Source organism: Monodelphis domestica, chromosome 1 (assembly GCF_027887165.1).
Source record: "Monodelphis domestica isolate mMonDom1 chromosome 1, mMonDom1.pri, whole genome shotgun sequence".
In the NCBI taxonomy this organism is placed as follows: Eukaryota; Metazoa; Chordata; class Mammalia; order Didelphimorphia; family Didelphidae; genus Monodelphis; species Monodelphis domestica.
In genome coordinates, this window is record NC_077227.1 from 294,834,381 (window position 1) to 294,852,983 (window position 18,603).

Below are 18,603 nucleotides of genomic sequence, written 5' to 3' on the forward strand. Positions count from 1 at the left end.
AAGAAAACTACAGACCAATCTCCTTAATTAACATAGATGCAAAAATCTTAAATAGAATAACAGCAAAAAGACTACAACAAGTTATCACAAGGATTATTCACTATGATCATGTGGGATTTATACCAGGAACACAAGGATGGTTTAATATTGGGAAAACCATCCTCATAATTGACCATATCAATAATCAAATCAACAGAGATCACATGATTATTTCAATAGATGCAGAAAAAAACTTTGACAAAATACAACACGCCTTCCTATTGAAAACACTAGAAAGTATAGAAATAGGGATATAAGAGCCATTCCTCAAAATAATAAACAGTATATATTTAAAACCACCAGCAAGTATCATCTGCAATGGGGACAAGTTAGAAGATCAGGAGTAAAGCAAGGATGCCCATTATCACTTCTATTATTTAATATTGTTCTAGAAATGCTAGTTATATCAATTAGAGAAGAAAAAGAAATTGAAGGATTAAAGTAGGCAATCACCCTTTGCAGATGATATGATGGCTTAAAGAACCCCAGAAAAATCAGCTAAAAGACTAGTGGAAACAACAACTTTAGTAAAGTTGCAAGGTACAAGATAAACCCACATAAATCATCAGCATTTCTATATATTTCCAATAAAATTCAGCAGCAAGACTTAGAAAGAGAAACTCCCTTTAAACACTCTAGACAATATAAAACTTAGGAATCTATCTGCCAAGACAAACACAGGAATTATATGAACACTTTTCACCCAATTAAAACTTTATCTAAACAATTGGGAAAATATTAGTTGTTCCTGGGTAGGATAAGCTAATTTAATAAAAATTAAAATCCTACCCAAATTAATCTACTTATTCAGTGACATACACATCAAACTACCAAAAACCTTTTTCATAGAATTGGAAAAAAATTATCACAGAGTTCATTTGGAAAAACAAAAGATCAAGAATATCAAGGGAAATAATGAAAAAGATGTGAAGGATAGGGACCTAGCAGTCCTAGATCTTAAACTGTACTACAAAGCAGTGATCATCAAAACAATATGGTAACTGGCTAAGAGTCAGAAGGATGGATCAATGGAATAGACTAGTGGTAAATTACCTCAGTAAGCCAGCATTCAATAAACCCAAAGACCCTAGCTTAGAGAATAAGAACTCATTATCTGACTAAAACTGCTGGGAAAATTGGAAAATATTATGGGAAAAAAATTAGGTTTAGATCAACATCTTAAACCCTATACCAAGATAAATTCAAAATGGATAAATGACTTAAATATAAAGAGTAAAATCATAAATAAATTAGGTGAAGATAAATATTATGGAGACCCACCCTTTCAGAACACTTGGCATGTTTTGTGAGACTGGATGGCCTGATGAGGTAGGTGGGAGTCAGCAAAGTATAACCTTATACCAGCCAGAGCATTTGGCACTATTGCTTAACACTTTCGTTTTTCAAGGCCTGAAAAAGTGGGGCTCACACCAGAACCCCCCCCCCCATTTGAGGCCTGCCTCCAGACTTGAATATAATATTCCAAATGTGGTTCTAAGGGAATGTGGTAGTAGTATTCAGCACTTATTTGCCAGATTAGAAAACAAGGGTTTAATCCTAGATTTACTACTGATTATCTGTGTGAAATGAGGCAAATCATCCAGCCTCACTGGGCCTCAGGTCTTTCATCTATTGAATTAGGTTATACTTGTTGTTTTTGTTGCTGTTCAGTCATTTTCTTATCTCCAACTTCATGATCTCATGAATCTTGGCATGCCAGGTAGGATAGAAAGCCATCTTCTGCTATCTCCTTTAGTTCCATGACACTATTTATCTATCTAATCCTCTGCAATCCCCTTCTACTTTTACCTTCAATAATATTTACAATATTTGTACTTGCAAGGAATAATCTGAATTAATTTCTTGAAATATTGATTTATCTCCTGTTGTCCAAGGGACTCTCAAAAATCTTCTCCAGCACCATAATTCAAAAGCATCAATAATACAGTGCAAAGGTTTGTTTGTTTTTCCCCTATAACTGTGCTGAACAAATATTATTGTAATTAAGCCCATATGAAAAAAAAAAACAACAGCCTTTCTATTTTGACTTTGTAAATTATGGAAGTTGGGGCAGTTAATCTCAGGGCATTTGTACCCCTAAAGAGCCTCCAAAAAAGGAGCACCCCTTTATTTATACTCTTCAGCTCATTATTTTACTTCCACCAGAATGATATATAGATTTCTTGATTATGTTCTTAACCCAACATGAGTTTTACTTTATTTAAAATATGTTTATTACCAAGGTTGAAAGATTTGCTACGTTTGTAAAACTTGTGACAAATGTCCATCAATTCATAGGTTTTAAAAAATGCCATACAGCAACTTATGTGAAATATGATAGTGTGTTTGTTTGCTATTGTAATTAATTAGGCTATTGAGAATTTTGGGGATATTGATACAACATATTTGTACTACTATTCTTTAAAAATGAAAAATATACCTTGCTCAATTCATTTGCCTCATACTTACAGTGGAGCATGGCTAGACATGAAGAGGAAATGGATCTCATTTTTGGTGAGAAAGCCTTGTATTTTATATTTTCTTAGCTGACACAGAGTGTCAATGATTATAAGCTATATTTTTTAATTTTTTAAAGCTCTTTTATTATTATATTTTTCTTGCATGTGCAATATACTTTTTCAGTTTTTTTTTTATTTTTTTCTCTTTTTTATATTTGAAGCACATGTCACCAGTATTAAGATTTCCTTTAGCCTTTTGATTTTTCAGTTCTACAAGTTTAAGATACATTTGCCAATGCATACCCCCAAAAAGCTTGTGACTATAAAAATGATGTCACTAATTATTTTTAAAAATTATGGGACTTTGCTTAATGATTCTGTCTGACTCCAGGACAAGATATACAAACAAGAGCTATTGCACAGAGCCAAAGAAAAGCCAATCCAGGATGGATTGATGCACTTCTAGGCCAATACAAAGGTCTTCAACCTAGTGTGAAGACTTGAGGTTACTGTGTTTAACATTGTTAGACATAGGCTTTCCTTGTGTCCATATTCACTCTGAAAATACTCACAGACGAGTATCCCGGAAACCTTGGCTCATAATCTGGTCCCCTTTTCTGTCTTTCATAGTGTGGTACCTTTCTGTAGTCCTGGCTACTGACTGGGTAAATGTATCATTGCTTCTCTCATTTTAATTGGGCCTTGATTCAAGGACCTGTTGTAGATTTATTTTTCTTTTACTCGGAATTTTTACACATAAGACTTTGATAGTCTATATTTTCATCCAGAAATTTTTCTTTTATTTGGATTTTTCTGATATCTTTTTAATTTCTCTTACCAATTGATTCATATACCTCATACCTCAGCCATGCATCCCTAAGTGATAATGTATTTTTAATCATCCTCTTAACAGGGGGAATGTAAAAAAAAATATCATTATTTAAATTGCAAAGTTTAAAATTCCTTTTGAGAAGAATTTTAGGTAAAGAAAGATGATACCTCTTTGAATCCAGAACTGAAATGTTGGAGAAGATACCATGAAGAAGCCTCTAGATCAGCCAGCCGAACAAAAATTGAACTTTGGGTGTAGTTGATTGAACATTTATTTGTATGTATACTTTTATGCCAAAGGGGACTGCCCCCTAACTGGCTTTTTGTCAATGCGTTCAGCAGTTATTGGTTTTGTTTTGTTTTTTCTCTTATCCTCAAATTATTGTAATCTTTAAATTAATTATGTTTTTATGATCCTTTGGGGAAGTCCTACTTCCCCAGAGGATCAAATGAGGGGAATGTAAAAAATAGACTCGAACTCTGGACTTCAATCCCCACAAGCCCTTGCTCCACTCCCCCAAAATGCTTTGCATTCTCACGTGGGCCGAGATCGAGAAGGAATTTAACCTGATTGCAAAGGCTTTTGTGTCTCTTTTGGACTTCCATTTTGGAGCAGATGTGGCTCTTTCCATAATGTAGGTGAGGTCTTGTTTAGGCCTCTCTGGCCAAGGCACATTTTTCTTATCCTGTATTTTCTTTAATCCTTAACTTTTAATAAACCTCTAAAAAATATAATACTCCCTGCAGAAAGAAACTAATTTCTACCTGCCTCAGTCTCCCCTAAATTTTAATCTTTACAAAGCCAGAGGGATGTAGGGAGGGGCTACTCCCCTCCCCCTCTCCACACAGTTTGCTGTTTGGGCACTCAATCTTTAAAAGGTTCTCCATCTGGGGACAGCTGGGTAGCTCAGTGGATTGAGAGCCAGGCCTAGAGACGGGAGGTCCTAGGTTCAAATCTGGCCTCAGGCATTTCCCAGCTGTGTGACCCTGGGCAAGTCACTTGACCCCCATTGCCTAGCCCTTACCACTCTTCTGCCTTGGAGCCAATACACAGTATTGACTCCAAGATGGAAGGTAAGGGTTTAAAAAAAAAAAAGGTTCTCCATCACTACCCTAGGTCACCTAGGGTAGCACAGTAGATGGAGTGCCAGGCCTGGAGTCAAAAGGATCTGGGTTCAAATCTGGCTTACGCACTTCATAGCCTCATGACTGTGGGCAAGCCACCTAACCCTGATTGCCAAGCTCTTGCCACTCTTCTGCATTAGAACTGAAACTAAGACAGAAGAGTAAAAATAAAACAGCCTGCACTTCTGGCAGTTCCTAGTTCACATATTGCAACTTTCTGTAATTTAAATATTCTTTGGCATTTCCCTACTTTAGGACTTGGATATAAGCTGTTCTTTTCCAATTCAATAGCCACTGTTGAGTTTTCCAAATTTGTTGGTATATTGAGTAAACCACTTTAACAGTATCATTTCAAGATTTTAAACAACTCTGTTTGGATTGGTCACCTCCACTATTCTTACTGTCAGCAATGCTTCCTAAGGCCCACTTCTTCAAGATGTCTGGCTCTAGATCAGTATACACAGCACTATTATGGGTAATGTTAAGTCCTTTCTTGTATAGTTGTGTATATTCTTGCCACTTCTTAATCACTTTTACTTCTGTTAAGCCTCTACCATTTTTGTCTTTTCTCTTCCTATTTTTGCATGAAACATTTCCTTGATATCCCTAATACTCTTGAAGAGAACTCTTGTCTTTCCTATTCTATTGTTTCCTTCTATTTATTTGCATTGGTCCTTTAAGAAAATATTTTTAAGAAGTACTTCTCGCTATTCATTGGAATTCGACATTCAGTTGGATAGATCTTTCCTTTTCTTCCTTATCTTTTGCTTTCCTTCTTTCCTCAGCTATTTGTAAACCCTCATCAGGAAGTCATTTTGCTTTCTTGCTCTTATATTTTTTGAGATGTTTTTTGTTGCTGCCTCCTTTATAATATTACAAATCTTATACGTAGTACTTCAGGTACTATCTATCAGATCTAATCCCTTAAATTTATTCATCATTTCCACTTAAATTCATAAGGGATGCTATGTAGGCCATATCTATATATTCTGATGTTTTTCTCTACTTTCTTCAATTTAAATATGAATTTTGCAATAAGGAGCTCATGATCTGAGTCGCTGTCAGTTATGTCTTGTTTTAACTCACCGTATAAAGCTTCTCCACCTTTGGAGGCAAAGAATAGAAAATCTAGTTTTGATATTGACCATCTAGTGATGTTCATGTGCAGAGCTGCCTTTTGGGTTGTTGAAAAAGAGTGACTGTTATGGAAAGCAAGTTATCTTGACAAAAATTTCTGTTATTCTCATCTTGCTTCATTTTGCACTCTCAGACCAAACTCATCTGAAAGTACTCTGTACTACTCTGAAAGTTCCTTCTCTGGATGTCGATAGCATTTGTCTTCACGTGTCCCTTAGTATTGTAAGATTAAAAATTAATATACAATAGTCCAAGTATTATATCTTATAAGATTTATTAATAATACTTTGAAGTAAAAGAAAGTGATAGCCTTAGCAAAGAGGAGCTGCTCAGACCTCAAAAAGTGGTAGGAGAGAGAGGGAGGGCAGAGTTCCAAACAACTTTATCAATACAGCATAAGGACCTAGAGGAAAGGGATGCTGGGAGATGAAGTCCAAGGGTACAAAATTCTTATTTGTACAGTATTGTCATGGATTCTTGCATTGCTGATTGTCACTTTGTTCCTTCAAAGTTGATCACTGTATAATTTTTCTGTTACTATATACAATGATCTCCTAGTTCTGTTTACTTCACTTTACATCGGTTCATAAAAGTCTTTCCAAATTTTCCTGAAATTATCCTGTTTGTTGTTTCTTTTGGCACAACAGTATTCCATCACAATCATATGCCACAATTTGTTTAGACATTTCTCAATTGATGGACATCCCTTCATTTTGCAATTTTTTGCAACAAAAAAACCTGCTATATTTTTGTACATGTAGGTCCTTTTCCTGTAACTTTCATCTCGTTCAAAAACAGCCCTAGTAATAATGGTATTGCTGTGTCAAAAAGTATGCATAGTTTTATAGTCCCTTGGGTGTCATTCCAGATTGCTTTCCAAAATGTTTGTATCACTTCCATGCTCTTATCAAAAGTATATTAGTGTTTCAATTTTCCCACAGCTCCTCCAATATTTATCATTTTTCTTTTTTTTGTCATATTAGCCAATATATTAGGAATAAGTCAGTATCTCAGAGTTATTTTAATTTGCATTTCTCTAATCAATATAGACCTGAAGCATTTTTTCAAATGATTTTAGTATTGGTTTCTTCATTTGAAAACTGCCTATTCATATCCTTTATCAATTCAGGAATGACATGTATTCATATAAATTTGTCTTAGTTCTCTATATATTTGAGAAATGAGACCTTTGTTGACAATTAACTTTTGATTCCCTGTTTTAGCATTCCAGTCCCCTATGGTTAATATGACTTTTTTGTTATAATTCTAGAAAATATTTGTAACCAGAAAATCAATCATTAACAGTTTAATCAATGCTGATTGTAATTTTTAGAAATGTAACAGTATGATTTTATAGTAAGAATTTAGTCCGAGGCAAAAGTCTAGATACATAACTAGGTTAAGGATTTAGTCCAAGGAAAATACCTGAGTATATATACTGTGTGTATATTGTTAGAATAAACCATAAGGGTATTATCACATTAATCATAAGTGAGTTACCATGTTAATCACATGTGTGATTTCTTCATTCAAAAATGTACTCTGAGCAACTAGTTCACACAGGAAGCAGGAAGTCAACCAGAAGCCAAGTAAAACCACAGCTCTAAAAGAGAGCAACCTCAGCTCCAGAAGGGAGCAGAAAAGGCACCAGAAGATGCAATGTAGATCCTACACTAGAAATATTGGAGAGTCCTTGCAAGGAAAAGATAGGAAAAATAGAAAACTGTAAAAGTGAAGTGTTTTACAAAATAATTTCTGAGATATTAAACTGAGTGAGAACTACAGACCTTTGGCCCTGTGATTTCTGTGTCACAACAAAGCCAAACCTTTACCCAGAAGGGTCTCCCAGCATCTTATTTTTACATGTTTTAGGTCTTCATGTAACTTCAATTTTGGCTTCTTTGGCATCTGTAGTTAGTGATGCTGAATGGTTTACTTTGAGTTCAGATAGTCTATCATTTTTTAAATAGCTCCAGAAATTCCTTCAAAGTTCTAAATCTATCCTTTAATCTATGGTCTATAATATGGATTCCTGTAAAGAGATATCCCTATTTGACTCAGTGGCAGCTACCACAAATGGCAGGCTTCATAGATAGTAAAGGGAAGAAAAATAAATAAATTTCCCTAGCAAGATGCACCAACCTCTGAACTGTTTGAAACAAGAAGAAACTATTTAGTAGTCACCTGAACTGGTGAGTTAACTCCAATATCTAAGAGGTTGTAGTGTGTTCACTCTCATTGTCAAGACCAGTTTCTTATTTCTGCCTGAAAATCTTGTTGCAAGAGAATATAGTAAGAAATACCTGTCAGTTGTATTTTGGTTGGAGAGTCTTTATTCAAGTATGAGTTGTTCCAGTGAGAGATCTTTTCCAACTCAGAAATTCAGTGGTTGTTTATGTTCCTTTAGAATCAAAGCCACTAAATGAAAAAAAAAAGAGGATTAAATTTTAAATACTCTTGTATATTGGCATTTTCAAATTTCAGTTCCCATCACTTCAGTGACTTCCTAGTTTCCACCTTGAAAAATTCCTAATCCTCAGGCTAGCATTAATTTCTATCAAAATTTGGCTGCAACCTCATCTTCCACTATCCCCACTATCCCCAATTCAATCCAATAAACATTTTTAACATCTACTATGTTTTAAAGCCTTGAACCTTGTTCTTACTGTCAGATCCTCTAACCATTACACTACAGTTTCTTTCAGATTTCCTTAACAAATATTCTAAGTATCCAGTACCATGTGATGCTGAAAAATACACACATGCTTTATCATTTTGTATTGAATGATGATTTTTAAGAGAACAGAATTTTATGCCTTGCACAGAAAAAATAATGAGGAGAATAGGAAAATTGTATTATGCAATGGCAAGCCTCTTCAAAGAAACAAGAGAGAACAAGATATTGGAAATTCAAATATACAAAAATGTAGGACAATATAAATGAAGAGAAGCAAAAAAGAATAACATTAAACAAAAATACATTCATCATGCAAGCAAGATATAGTGATCTCAAAGACAGGATGTGTTAAGACAACCTAAGGATCAAAGGTTTCCCAAAAGAACCTAGTGGAACAAAGAACCTTAACAGCAAAGTAATACAAATAATAGAAGAAAAATATGTAGAACTTCTGAAATTACAAATTACCTAAAAAAAATCAAAGATACAAACTTTAAGACATAAAGGTCTTAAATTTAACAATTATCCAAAAACAAGTTCTACAAATGATCAGGAGAAAGACTTTCAAATACAAAGGAAAAGAAATTAAATTAACACAAAGCTATTCTGTACCCCAGAAGATGAAGAATGTAAGGGAATATGTTCTGAAAGGCAATGGATGTAACTAAGTCTAAGTTTAACACTACATGGAAAAATGGCTATTCAATAATAAAGAAGTATTTAAAACATTTTTGGGGGGGAAAAGGGTGGAATTGAAAAAATTATTTGCTTCTCAAATACCCCAAACAACAGAAATGTTAAAGGAGTGAATCTTCCTCTGGTTGTTTTTTTGTTTTTGTTTTTGTTTTTGTTTTGTTTTGTTTTTTTGTTGGCAAAGAAAGTAACTACAACAGAATGACAATAGAAACACTAGTAAGAGACTTCTTTTCTAAAAGTACATGAGAAAGGACTGAAGGTGGAAATCTAGTAAAGGTAACTGTGAGAAGGTTAACAAAGGACATTATGGTCAGAACCTAGTAACACTGCCTAAAGCAGGATCCGTATTTTATGCATATAAGGTGTGTGTGGGGGGGGGGGGGGGTTTACTACATTGCAACATGGGAGGGTACATTAAATAGGGAGAACATGGGGTCAGAGAGGAAAGTATAATACGCCAGGGTTAAACTGAGCACTAAAGCTCTAAAAAAGCTCTAAAAAAACACTAAAGGGAAGGTGACCTTTGTGGTCTCAGAAAGAGAAAAACCTACAGGAGAATAAGTGAAGAAGGGAAAAGTCCGAAAAGAAGAGTATAGAAAAGAGGTCTTGCTATGGAGTTGTTAATGTTCAACAAGTTTCTAAAGGCTTTTGTGATATTTGTAATTATTTTGAAATATCAAGATTTTTAAATGGTGATATGTGTCTACTTTGAATTGTTCCAGCCCAAAATGGACAGCATGCCCTGAAAACTGCCCACACTTTCTTCTATCTAATGAGTCTCATTCTGATATAATATTCCAAAAGATTGACAATATAATTCTTGTGCTAGGTAGAAATTTTCCACATTACCTGATCCTCCTTTGTCTTGAAATGATGTATATAAGTACCCTCCTCCAGGCTTTGAGTCCTTTCAAACCTTGAATCCATTCAAACTCCCTGCCCCCTTTCTCTCAGTGGAAATAAAACATTTTTGCTACAGTTATGTGCTTGTTTGCTTTTAAGATTGACAGTAATAGTGGCAGCTTGTGTGATCAGAAAGAGGATGCCTCTCCTGCCTCTTAGGATTGTAAACCTTAAAATTTCTTAGACTTATAAATGTTGGAAATTTCACCATTGGGAAATTTCATACTTGGAAAATTTCTTACTGATAGTCTATTGGAATGTGAACCCCATTGGCATGGGAGGTTCCTCCTCCTCCCTTCTTAAGATTACTTTAGGACAGAAACCTTTTGCTGAACAATGGAAAGGGCTGCAGCATAGATCAAAATTTAATTATTCCAATCTCCACCCTACTCAGGGTAACAGGATTTAGGAAGGGCTGTAGCAAAGGATCAAGATTTAATTATTTGAGAATATGACCTTCAACAGACATGTGCAAAGCCACAGACCTCTGGGAGGTCCTGGGTTAAGCTAGAGCCACTATTGGCACAGGAAAGACATGGACAGTGATTGGTAGATGTGAGAACTGAGGGGAGGGAACTTGGATGTTTTCCTTAAAGATAGAAGGGTCTGAGGACTGGGGGTGGTTGGAGAGGTTGTTGGTTGGAGATGTTGTGCTCTGAGAAGCTTGCTCTGAAGGAAGCTGGAGGTGGAGGCCCCTGAGACTGTTTCTCCATTTTGGTCACGTGAGTGATAGGGACTGATCTCTTTTCTTTGCCTCAGCTATCTAAGGGCTTGGGCCTTTTGGCCCAGCCTAAACAGAAGGGGTATTTAAGCCCTATTCCCTTCTCTCCCCTTTCTCTCTCCCTCTCTCTCTCTATCTCTAATACCTTTCTTCCTCCTGTTTGTAATTAAACTCCATAAAAGGTTGACTGCTGACTTGAGTTTCATTTAGGAATTACATAGCTGAATTCCTTGGCGACCTTAAATTAATATATATCGGTCTTTTAAAATGATTTCCTTGTCACAGGATCTAGCTGAGATATGGCACCTAAAGAAGCCATTTATCCCTCAACTGACTGCAGGCTCCTGCAGAAAGCACTGAGTGGTCTCTCTTCTCCAGTTTTGATTCTTGAAGCTCTTATTTCTGGTTGAACTGTTTGTTTCTTTTGAAATAAGTAATTTTTGGTGTGAGGATCTGAAGGGAATTTGTCCAACTCTCCTTGGTTTGGTTTAATTGTTTGGCCATTTCCTTCAATTATAGGAAATTTGGTTAGCAATGAAAAGCAACCAAAGGAACATGGTGGCAGAGCTTATGCATTGGTTTACAAGCTTCCGGAAAGAACATCATTTAGATATCAGTAGAGTACTTTCTGCTATTTCTATAAATTTTACTTTCTAGTTTTAATAAGGGATAAAATAACCCCAATAGTTATTGGCTACAAAAGGGGAGAATCTTTGACCAGAATAAAAATGTTTAAACATAGCTACCTTTTAATCTAAATCTAAATTAAGTTCCTGAACTGAATATTTTAAAAATTGATCTTGAAACCAAGCAGCTGTGCAAAGATAGTGAAATTTTTTCTAAGAGATAGTAAATCAGGCAAGTAGGACATTGGATAGCATCAACTGTTTTATGTCTATCTTTGTAAATGGTTTGTCTTTTTAATCTGTGAGAACAAATTAGGATTTAGAAATGAAAAACTCTTTGGTGATTTATCCATTAAACCTTTTTCTGCCTCCTCTTCCTTGCATTTTTGAATGTTGAGATTGTTCAGAGGACAAGAGAGCAAAATAGGGGTTAAAAAGAACCTATGGTGAAGCCGTGAATCCCCTAAATTTTCCTTTGAATTATTTTCATAAAAATGGAGATATTATGTTGTGATTTTTAGTTGATATACCTTAAACCTTAAAGTAAGTCAATTTAATAAGAGAAATAAAGACTATCCTTCAGAATGATAGATTTGTTTTAATGGTCAAAAAAGCAAGGCCTGATTTAGAGGAGTGAACTTCACAGAAAAAAACTGAAAAGCTTCTGTCAATTGGGGATTAAAATTAAAGGTAAATAAGTTATTAGGAAACTTAAGTGGAAGTTTCCCAAACTTTGAAGTGAAGTACAAATTACTCCTGTATATTTGAAAATTCTATGGAAAATTATATATTATTTTATATGTTCACATACTATGTATTTAAATTTTTAAGAATTCCTCTTGTCTCTTCCACTAAAAGGAAAGAAATTTGTTTAAGTAAGCAAATGGAACTATAAGTGTTTACCTAAGGAAATTCTTTCTGTTATTCCCATTCATAAATTTTCAGAAATTAATAATTCTCTAAAGGATTTTTATATTTACTTGAAAAAGGCAACTTGAAGAATTTTTAGATGCCTCCATATCATAGTGAATAATGGAACTGGCAATAATTCAAAAGTTAATCGTTGCATGATAAAGATGGGAAACCTATCAGTTTAAAATGCTATTAAAATAAATATTGATGAAAGGAGAATGATGGAAATTTTATCTTCAACAAATGTGGAATTTCATGCATTTACATTTTGGAGAATAATAGTACTAAAAATTATGGTATGATTTGAAGGTATTATAAAGTAGGAACTAAAGTGTGTTAGGTCTGCCAAGAAAACATTGAGGTTTTGTAGAAATCAGATTTGAAGTGAACTAATTATGTGCTCTTAAAAAGAGGAATAACTGTATTAAAACTTAATATTTGACTGATACTTTAGCAATGGTGAATTGTTTAACACAGAACCTAGGATATAAGCATTGTACATTTGCCTTGTTATTTAATTGAATGAATATGTCTCACACTGGATAATTCTGTATGAAGTATTCAATGTGATTGGTATAGAATTTATTTATTAGTAATTTTGTTAATTATGTGATCTTGTGAAAAGATATTTTATATTGCAAAATTGTACTTTGGATAAAATCAATGTCTGACATTAATTTGGTAAGACGCTCTGTTGGTACCAGTGTTTAAATGGTAAATTCTTTTAAAATCTGGATTCCTTTGGATCATTGATGACATAGCTTTAAATATTAAAGGAATGATTTATTTGTTTGAAATTGTCCATTTGGAAATGTAATGCATAATGTTTTTATTGATGAAATTGCTTAGGTTCTTAGACATCTCCTATCCCAAGAAATCTGGGAAGTGTTTAATTCAGAATAATTCAAAAGTAATAATAATAATAATGATGATGATGAAGTTTATTTGAATTAGAATGATGAAAACATGTAGAAGAAGGTGAGAGATGTATTGAATCTGAATATGAAAAATATGAATGTGAAAAACAGGGTTGTTAAGGGACATTAATCAAAGTCCAGCCAAAGGTACGGAGCGCTTAATTAAATTCCAGTGAGGGAAATATAATGTGTACATTCTAGGTTAAGTATGAGGAATTAAGGCAGAAAGTTGCCCTGCTTTGTGCAGTGTGTTTGACTTGAAAAAGTTTGAATATTTATAAATTGCTAAAACACGTTTTGAGTTGTGATTAATTTATAAAATCCTACTTATTTTGTGATTTGTTTTATTAAGTTTTAAGAGCTGTCTTGTTTCCCTTCTACAAAAAGAGAAACTTTTTAAGGGTTTAAGGTGCAAAGTTTTATGCTTCCTAAGAATTCCCAAATAGATGAATTACAATAGTATTGGGAAAATCTTAACAGTTGGGTCCATTATTGAGTGATGAGTCTGAGAAAGGGCTGGAAAATATTGGAAAAAGGAAAACGAGAGAAAATTTGGTAATGACCCTATAAAAAAGAGAAAAGAAACAAAAAAGCTTGCTTGAGTTATGGAATTTCTAAATAATAAAATTGGAATACTAAAAATATAAAGTCTGTAATATAGAAATAATTTCTATGATTAACTTCTATGCCAGGATGAATTTATAATTAAGAAAAAGAGAACTAAGTGAAACCTCTTATATTGTGTGAGCCCTGGAAAACTTGTTTTATTATTGCAAGTAAGTTTAATTGTCTTCAGTCCTAAGATGTGGTTAGAGAAACCTGCCATTGTAGGTAAAAGTTCTTGGGACTGTAACTAATATTATTTTGAATTCTGAATTCAAATATAATCTTCTGATAAATCATTAAGTCAGTAATCCACCATAAGAGAAAAAGATCACAAGTTACTCAGAAGTGTGGTTGTAATCTGTTAAAAAGTTGAGAGGACAATCTCAGTACATTTGAGATGGAATCCTTCTAACATATGCTAATAGGAATGTTACCACCTGATTATTCCTGAGCCTGGCTATGAGGTAGAATTGTTACTGTATGATTGTCAATTGTGACTCCTACCTGAATTCAGTTAAGAATGCTGAATCAATTTGTGCCTTAAAGGCTTGTGCCTGAAGGGACCAGTTTTGATGTTTTTATAATCCTATCCCTACTTTTTCCTTTTATAGCAAATTTCTATAATCAGAGCAAGAGGTTAACAGAGGATATGAGCACAATGAAAACAAGGAAGCTGTTTTGAATCTGAATGTATAGTCATTCCATAATCCAAACAACTAAAGTAAATTAATGTTTGGACTTGTCATCTGACTATTAATACATAGTCACATATAAGATTTAGTCCATTTGAATTCAGCTAACTGGACATGTTTTACTACAGGCAATTCATTCAGTATATACTTCTCTGTATACAGTTGGGAATTACTTAAGTGTATCTGAATCCCACCCCAAGTTTTTGCTTCACTCAAATTATAAGAGACAATAAGTCTCTTATACATTTCTGTAATTGTTGAACCTAAGATTGGAAAAATTTATTTGCAAAAAATGTGGTGTTACTCATGTTTTTATATTTAGGATTAGATCTCTAATATCATCTTACTCTGCTTAAAAGAGCTGGAAGGAATTGGAAAGGAAATTTTCAACAAACAAAAAGGATAATCCTGAATGTTAAATGTAAATTATTCTAATGGGCATATAAAAAGCGATTTTTAGTCTGAATTTTAACCGATTGGTTCTATTGCTAATAAGATCAGAATTATAAGGTTGTAGATGTTTTGTACCAGCATAACTATCCCCATCCTTATCCTTAGTTTGTCCTTTTTCAACTAGTTAATGAAGAAATAAAAATTTTAAACTATATTAATTGTATTGCGATCCGCTGTATAAAAGATTCTCGCAGGAACATCTAAAGAATCTGTACAAGTAAGTTGGAAACTAAGAAACAAATCTACTAGCGGGGAGATATATCCCAGGATGTCCAAGAGAAGGTTTTTTTTTTCTTTTAAATAAAAATTGAAACTTGAAATAATTTTGTGGATATTGGGAATGGGTTACATAAATTCAAAAAGACTGTGATGTTGGTCAGTACATATGCTCTAACTGCCATGAGCAAATAGCTGCCAGAGAAAGAATACAGGGCTCACAATGGGGTCCCTCATCACTTTACCTTCACTGAGAGAGACGGAACTGACAGACAGTAAAACAAGATGGAAATGGACAGAGACAGAAACAGAAATAACATTTACCATGTTTGCCCACATCCTCAATTCCAAAGAATGTTTATGGTTTTCTGTGTATAACCAAGTACTGTCCTTTTAAGTATATTCCCCATCCCTACATTTTGAATCAAAAAGCCCTAAGAAACTGCATGTGGCATAGTTGCCAATAGATTCCCAAATACCATATCAAACCCTCAACAGTTCTTTCAGTAAAATTTTTAAACAATGTCCAAATGACAGGCCTTAGGAAAGGTCCAGTCCAACTATGGCTGCTGGTTTTGGAGATAACTATTACCTTCAAATATAATAAGTAAAGCAAAGTACAACATGATCATCTTAAGAACATGATTCTTAAAGACTCCCAAATAATCAATCAACAAGTATTTAAGTATGTACATAACATGGCAATTACTGTTCTAAACCTACTGGATATAAATACAAAGAATGAATGAAATAATCCTTACTTTCATTAAGTTTACATTCTAAGTAGGGAGACCACAAGTACAAATAAAATAAAAATAAGTATAACAAATACATATCCATATAAAGTTAATAAATATGCATGCATTTATATAAGCACAATCAAAAGTATAAACACAATGTAGTTTTAGAAATAGGGCACTAGTGATTGAGGAACTAGGAAAAGTTTTATAAAGAAGATGGTACCTGAAATGCGCCTTAATAAGAGAGAGATTCTATAAGATGGATGTAAGGCAGAAGAGTATTCCAGATTTGGAGTATGGCCTATTCAAAGGCATGGAAAATGCAAAGTAAAAGAATGAATGACACATGTATTAACTACTTGCTATGTGCTAAGCACTAAGGCTAAAAATCAAAAGCAAGAGAGTCCCTCCTTTTAAATAATTAGCATTATTATGGGGAGAAAACACATATTTCCATGTTTCAGCTGTAAGTCTAATAGACAGTTTCCATAGTCTTTTAGGTACAGAAGCACTGGGTTAGAAGCATTGATATTCCCAAGGTTCCTGGGTTCAGGTTCTTAGAACATCTTCATCAAAGTCTATGGGGAGACAGTAGTCAAAGCAGAGATGGTAGCCTGACTTTCCTGGCACATGCAGTCTCCTTCTCCAGCAAGGTTTTATGTTGTTTCAGCTAGACCAACTTGCTCTGCAGGAATCAACTGGCTGGGAGGATTGCTAGCCCGTTCTCCATAGGAGTTGCTTTCTCAGAAAATAATTGTGAGGATTGAGGTGGAAGGAGTACTTGGTGGTCTGGGAGGTGCTGCCTCTCCCCTGCCTCTCTGTCTGTTGATGGCAGTTGGTTAGCTGTCATTTCTGGTATTGTTGAGAAAGTGGGCCCTCTCTACACAATAATTTCTGCCCTCTGTGATGGTCGTGGAACTGAATTAGGATGTATAGTGATTGTGGGAGATGATGAACTATATAATGTTTGAGAAAATGTTGCTTAGACTTATAAAAGTTACACTGAATAATACAGATAAACAATTGTCTATATATACTTGATTCTTCCTGGAAGTAAGACTATATTTTTTTCTAATAAAAGGACTCTGGCAGTATTCTTTCTTGGTTTTTAAAATTAATTTGTGAATTGTTATAAATTATTCTTCTAAAGTTTTGTTAGGATGAGGCAGGAGATTTGGAATTCTGAGGAAGACTGACAGAAGTGGAGTGACAATTGAAGGAGCAAGGACTTTTGGGAAAATTGACGGTTCTGAGAGGATTCTGGGGAACCTCCTGTTCTTCTGCCTTGGGACCTGAAGCTGTAAAGTCAAGTTTCTTGAGGCTGAAGGATCACTGAAGCCTCCCGAGAAGATCCTGCTTCTTTATACAAGATTGTTGCTGTTCTCTCACCAGATACACAATTATTGCTTCCCTCCACCTGTAGCAAACCATCTCAGATCCCTGAGGGGAGCCAATTAGACTCTCAAACCAGGGCACAGCTCCCTGCCTCCCTGCCTTTCTGAACTGTTTCTTACTTCTTTCTTTCTTGTACTTTAGTCAATAGAAGGGGTTATTTAGCTGGGAAAGGAGCTGCGAAATCCATGCGTAAGAATTGATAGGGCTACCTGCATCCACTTCCCTCAATCAATTTACCTAAACCCATTAATAAATCTCTCAAACGCAGTCAGATTTCTGTATTGGCTTTTAATCATAGTAGGAAGTGTGCTTCAAGAAACTAGGGACAGATCTCAGACTTGAGACCAGTCCCTCTGTGGGGAGGCCCAGATAGGTCCTGTCACTAATCCTCTGAGGAAAGGGGATAAGTAACCTTGGGTCTGACTGGGGAAAGTGACATCTATTCCCTCAACCATTTCATCAAGAGGCTTCAAGTGATAACTGGCAGCCTGTTATCATTTGAGAGAGAGAAGGGGTTGCCATTCCCTCTCTCATATAGGCATTTTTTCACACTCTGTTCCTGCTCTCACAATCCATTCAATACCTCACTGGTATACCCCCTTAACCAGTTAACCCAAACCCTTTACTATAATTAACGAGAAGATCCTCATTTTGTTACAGTTTATTAGAATTCTTTATGTTAATTCATAAGGTTTTCCCCTCCTTTTGAATTTCCTTTACAATTAGTTCTATTTCCTTTTAGAATATTGGATAATTTAAGATCTCTATTGGGTCTTCCATTAGTTTAGTTATTTAATATTTTTCAGGGGGCAGCTGCATGGCTCAGTGGATTGAGAGTCAGGCCCAGAGGCAGGACATCTTGGGTTTAAATCTGATCTAAGACACTTCCTATTTGTGTGACCCTGGACATGTCACTAAACCCCCACTGCATAGCCCTTACCACTCTTCTGCCTCGGAACCAATACATAGTATTGATTCTAAAGTGGAAGGGGAGGATCATTAAAAAATTAAAAAGTAAAAAGTATATTTTTCAACTTGCATTATGTATTGGCATACAATTTATATACATACCAATTTATTGACTATATACATACTAACTTAACATACTAACAATTTAGGTTGTAATAACTTACAACATAGTAATAAAAAATGACCAAAAAAAGACTAAGGGAATATACATAAGCAATAATGTACTCAGAGAACCCTAGAGAGTCAAATAAAAATATTTTAAATAATTACTAACTCCAGAAATATTGCACTGGAATTAAAAAGTGGAATTGGCCAAATGGAAAAAAAATACCAAAATGCACTGAAGAAAAGAACTTCTTAAAGGACAGAATTGGCCATACAGAAACAGAGATTCAAAAATTCATTGAGGAAAATAAATCTTTGAAAAGTAGAATTGGCCAAATGGAAAAGAAGATAAAAAATTCTAATTCAAGAAAATCATGCCTTAAA

General features: G+C 34.5%; 1 protein-coding gene across 32 annotated transcripts in view; it reads right to left on the minus strand.

Moving 5' to 3' along the window:
- LRFN5 (leucine rich repeat and fibronectin type III domain containing 5) overlaps window positions 1–18,603 on the minus strand; it is a 336,860-nt gene that overhangs the window by 207,980 nt on the left and 110,277 nt on the right. For all 32 annotated transcript variants that reach the window (XM_056821065.1, XM_056821061.1, XM_056821060.1 and 29 more), the window contains one exon: window positions 7,895–8,009. The gene's annotated coding sequence lies outside the window, so the exon portion shown is untranslated. The remainder of the gene's footprint in view (window positions 1–7,894; window positions 8,010–18,603) is intronic.